General features: G+C 37.8%; 1 non-coding gene across 1 annotated transcript; it reads right to left on the reverse strand.

Moving 5' to 3' along the window:
* Positions 1-286: 286 nt before the first annotated feature.
* Trnak-cuu lies at positions 287-359 on the reverse strand. Its single transcript has one exon. It is a non-coding gene; the product is annotated as a tRNA-Lys (tRNA).
* Positions 360-5752: the final 5393 nt, after the last annotated feature.

Here is a 5752-nt window from a genome sequence, read left to right on the forward strand (position 1 = left end):
GTCTTTGCGGGATCAATTAGCATCTCATCTGAGCAGTTTGGCTAAGGCAGTCCGCTTCCGAGATACACAGTATGTAGAAGTTCCCAGCCTGAGTACCGTTGTTCCTTCGTGAGTCATTCCGTCCACAACCGCGGCCAACTTCTAGCTGTCCGAGTTGGCAATGCGCCCCGTACAGATATTCTTCGAAACAAGGTAATGCCTATCGTCCTAACAGAATTTATTCTGAAACGCAGCATACCACCCCAATAGCGATCGTAGATACCTACAGGCAAAGTTAAAAATTGAACGCCCAACGTGGGGCTCGAACCCACGACCCTGAGATTAAGAGTCTCATGCTCTACCGACTGAGCTAGCCGGGCTACACAGCTAGTAAACCGTGTGCAGAAAATTACGGGTACATAAGCGCTGCAGGAAAGGCTGGGACATTACAGAGCAGCTCAGGACAAGCTAAGCGTCACAGCTTGAGTGCGTATGGGGAGACTGGTTCTTAATCAGTATAGTGCAGTATTTCCTTATGAAGCACGGATGTTAGTTCAAAACAGGATTTTGATCAGATAATTTTGTCACTTGACTTTTCAAAACGGAAAAAAATAAGAATGGAAAAGCGGATAATCGAACAGAGAAACACTGAACTCGCTTTCATATTTGACATTTCTGATGAACAGTTCACTAACTGCTCACTTTAGGTCGGAGTTAATTCCATACGATTTAAGAGCTTATAAGAAAATCTATTGTTTTTGAAGGTACCAACTAACAATGAAGAAAAACCGGTTGCGTTCTTGAGATAAAATTGTTTAATATGCATGCCACCTCAAGTCAAACAGGTGATGTCATTAATAGTTTTGACTTATTATCCAATCATCACCGAATGGTCCGTTTAAAAAGAAAGAAAAAAAGAGGGGGATATTAAAACAGTAGGAGACTAAATTACAAATAAAATTAACTTCTGTACGCAATCATACGTACTTGAATACGTTACACAGCAACTAGTCAACTGAAGCACGCCCACAGGTGTTGAAAGTGCGGTTTGATTGTTGAAACTTGTACTGCAGTTGGCCACGTAACATCAAGTTGGTATCACTTGAATCGCAAATATAGGATTAAGAATATTCATAATGTAAAACTGTGATAGAAATCGTTACCAAAGTGAAAACTAGTAAAAAATTACTTAACTACTGTTGGAGGGAAGCTAGATGAGCGCTAGACGCAGGATGTGTGTCGCCCGCCAGCAGTTGCTATTCGCAAGTACGTATGCTCTAACTGTACATTGAACGACCATTATTAAACAGCTGATAAATCAAGTGTATATTATTGAAGTAACTTTCACTTAAACGTCTGACAAAAACAACCCAAATGTGAAAATAATTACGTAAGAACAATTACATAATTAGTTTCGATACATTAACCCTCGCACTATCACTGGGGAGGGATACTTTGTTCCCACTTTTCGGAAATATTGTAACCTAGTTGTAATGTCCCCACAGCAAATACCCTCTACCACACACCAATTAATCATTTTCAATCAAATCATCCATATTCATTCACTTTGGAAAAGTTATATGATCTGATTTTTTCGTAATATATGTGGCGACAGCTCGACGACGCCAAAGTATTTTCTGGTGCGTTTATTCTTTGAAATAACAGATATGCATATATGCATTCTCCATGGTTGTTAGAGTGGTATCTAGGACAGCTTCTGGAGTATCTGTTGAGCGATTGACGTGTTTCTGAGAGATACATATTCTGCTTTTCTTCTCGCTAAAGCGAGCCAATTAACATTTGTGCCGCTAGCGGTATGTTTGAAGAGAAAGAGACTGTAAAAGGAAAATAATTAAGGCGTGGAATCACCGGAGATCTGGACATGTAATGGAGATGGATTTAATACACGATTTCCTCCATAAATAAGGTTTGTGACTTTTTTGTTCTGGAGTGAATGAACGAATGAGTTTTTTCTGAATCATTTGATGATCACGTTGGCCCTGTAATTAGTGGGGAAGTTTCAGCTGTGTCGAAGAGAGCCTGCAATCACTGAGTCTGTGTTAAATCGTTCAAAAAGGCTTCGTACACATCTGGAATTCGCAATATTTCGTAAAAGGAACAAATTGTCCACACGATTGATTCTCCCGACTGACTGCAGTGTTTAACAGTAATCATAAATATAAAGATCTCTTACAGCAAGCAGCCGCTGATTACCAAGAAGAAGGACTCCACCAAAGATTCTATTTGACTGATTTCACGTAATGAAATATTATATTAAAAACTGTACATAGATAAAGGAGAGAAAGAGAGAGAGCGAATGAAAATGGAGATAATACTAATAATCATCCATTAGTCTAATTTCTCGCCTGTCTTATCACGGATCAGCCAAGAACGGAGAGGGCCTTACTTTACTGTATAGATTTATGTGTGAAGGTGAAGGGATCTTAAGGGGATACGGAATCACCTATCCCCGCAATGTTAATATATGCCTACTATAGGGAACATTTTCTCACAAACTACTGGAGACAGAGAGGTAAAAATTTTACTGTATGTGCATTCATATGTTACAACAATACTGAAACAACAGTTTATTGTCAAAGTATTTTCTTACAGAGATATTGTACATTTTTTTTAAGTAAATTTTTTCCATCGCTTTTTACTAGACTATCACCCCTAAGTCTTTTGTAAATCAAGTAATTAAAAAATCGTTGTTTCAGTATGTAATAGGGACCTATGTCACTACGTCATAAAAATTTCAGACTTCTAGGTTGACCAGTACCTGAGATAATGTTCCTAGATGAAGTAAAAAGTAAACTTACGGGAAACGGAGAAAGAAGATTAAAACATTCCTGATCTGTAGCTAATACCCCCTTCACAGTCTTCATAATCATCTTCAAGTCTTCTTTTGGCACCCCTCTGCACCTGTCTTGCTTTTTTCACTAATGTCTTGATAATATTATCAGCATGCCTTAGTCTGTGCTGATCTAAAAAGAACATAGCACGTACCGTACGGGAACCAACACACATACCCAACTTTTGAAGGACCTGGCATTTAGTTATATTTCCAAGATTGAAGGTTGCCACAGCATCATACACACCAAAATGTAGTGTATTAATTCCGACAAACACTGTTTTTGGGAGACGATGCCATATCACACTATTCAAGCACTCGTTGGGGTTCTGCGTTTTTCCGTGAAGACATTTCATCAGAAGACTTCTGTCAGCCAGATCTCTGAAAATGGGCTTTATTTCTGCCATGATGGCTGATGGTAGACTGTGGTGGTGAATGTATTTCTCTCCTGTTGTTAGTCCCCTATTGTATTTACACCAGCTGTTTTCACCTTTGGGGCACAAACCATGTTGTGGATGCTCATCCGTGGATGCGGTGTGGAAATCTAAAGCCCATATAGCTCTCCTCATTTCTTCAAGATTGCCTGTATTTTGCCTGATTGCAAGGCCATAGCAGTTCTGAATGTGGTCTATTATGGAATCAGTCAATCTTCCTCTGCCATCCAAGGTTTTCCCATCATCTAGTTTTTTCCCTTTCATAACTGATTTTAACCTTCTCAGCCTGGCACCCATTCTCTTCTGCACATGTCCTATACATTCAAGTTTGCTTATATTTACACTGTTCCCATATGGTTTGCTTTCCAAAACTTCTTTGAATGCTTTAGAGTCACCATCTCCCAGATATTTGACATAGCGAACATTATACCACTGTGAAGAGCGATGAAAAATTTTCTTCACCCCAGCAACCTCCATGCCACCACTACTACCATAATAATTAGCAATACAGTCATCACTGTGTTCATTTTTCAGCCTGCCTGTGCACCTACAGTATTTAGACATTATTGCAACATCAATAACCTTGCCAGTATCAACACTAGTTGCTGTTACAACACCATTGTTGGAGGTGTGGCCCCTTTTCTGCCACGTGCCATCAAACGCCACTGTGAGGTCACGACTGCCGTCATTTTCTTCCACTGCTTCTTCCACAGCAACCTGCATTGACTTCTGTGCTACATCTTCAACTGCAGATCCTAGTACATAATTGTAAGCTTCAAACTTTGAAGGTGCACTTGGAAGATTTAGAACACCACATAGCATATCACCAGCTGCTTTGCCCTTACCAATTGCTCGCAATCCATAAACTAACCTAATATTTACACTATAAAGTTCAGTTTTCTTGTATCCATTATTTACAGTTACTGAAACCGAACTTGGAAACTTACAGCTGTATTTACAAACACTGCATATTAAATTAAACTGGGCAGCCAGGCCAACATGGGATTCTACTTTCAGAGAAACGTTTCCATGACATTTTTTGCAGCACAAACTGTTTTCAAGAGCTTCACACAATATATTCGTATCAATGAGTTCAAAAACTTCATTCCCTCTATCAAGTAAATTATATTTCTCTTCCAAATCTCTTAGTTTTTTATGAGAAGCACTGTTTTCATTTGGTGTAAGTTCGTTCGGCAAATCAGTAATAAGTGGATTCACAATTTCCAACAGTGATGATGATGAACTGCTTTGCTTTGCTAATGAATCATTATTTCTTTTCTTTTGCCAGTTCACACGCTTTTTAAATACTTTTGCTTTAGCTCTAGGCATTTTCACTGCGAAAAATGAAGCACTAAATACGAAATAACTCAACAACAACTACTTTCTTATATCACACTGTTTACAAAACAGTCCCGCCACAAAGTCAAAGAGTAACTTGAGGAAACCAGAGAGAAACATTTTCGGGCAACTAGTGTATAAATAGTCGCTGGAAACCGGGATATTTGAATTCATGTCACTTTAAAGGTACTGCCAAAAAGTTCATGGTCAGCCACGAGAGACGTGTATAACTAAAGCGCAATACCCGATCTCACAAATATATAAAAATAAAATAGTTATAATTGTAGTAGAGCTATGTATGATACTTCATTTTAAAGAGGAAACATGGCAGAATATAATACGCCAATAAAAAAAAATTCGATTTTTTAACCCAAAATCCGATTCCGTATCCCCTTAAAGGCAACAGATACACGTCTATACAGACAAGACAATACACAGAGATAGAGGATAGCTGCATTCATCATCTATTCTTAGATAGAGAGACGGCAACTTATTATCCGAACATTTTAAAATGTTAAATAGTCTCGTACGTAATATTTCAAAATTTTGAACGAAATATTTATTGTTTCTAATAATTTCGTAATTGTTTTGAATTTTCCGGTAAAACGTAACCAAAAAATGTAAGTGCTACTAGTAAAAGTGAATTTTCCCAACAAATGTCATAGTCATATTTTCAATTTCAGGACCCTTCTTAGACATTTATGTAGCTTTAGAACTATCTCTGAATAGCTCTATGAATAAAACTCAAGGACAATTAACGAAATCTGTGTATTTTAACTGCTTGTGGTGGTCATGAAGTACCTCTCCTCTCTGTATACACATTACCGAAAATGCGTTGGTACTGCTAAGATTGTGCTAAAAGATATTTTTACGTTCTAGAACTTCCTTACACATCAATACCTATTTAAAAAGAATGTTCTTAATAATAGTTAATAAAAATTAACGAAACTGATTTTTTTGTTAGATATAAATTACCCCACTTGATAGTATGCATTATGGGAAATACGTTGGTACTGCTAGGGTTAATCTAGAAAATTGTTGACAACTTTAATGAGTTATTCGTGAGTAACAACAGTTGAGCTTGTCCGTGCACTTTTAAGACACCCCAAGGATGAACTGGTGGAGTTCTGTTCAGTATTATGAAACTGTA

This window comes from Schistocerca americana, chromosome 8 (genome assembly GCF_021461395.2).
Source record: "Schistocerca americana isolate TAMUIC-IGC-003095 chromosome 8, iqSchAmer2.1, whole genome shotgun sequence".
NCBI classification, from domain to species: domain Eukaryota; kingdom Metazoa; phylum Arthropoda; class Insecta; order Orthoptera; family Acrididae; genus Schistocerca; species Schistocerca americana.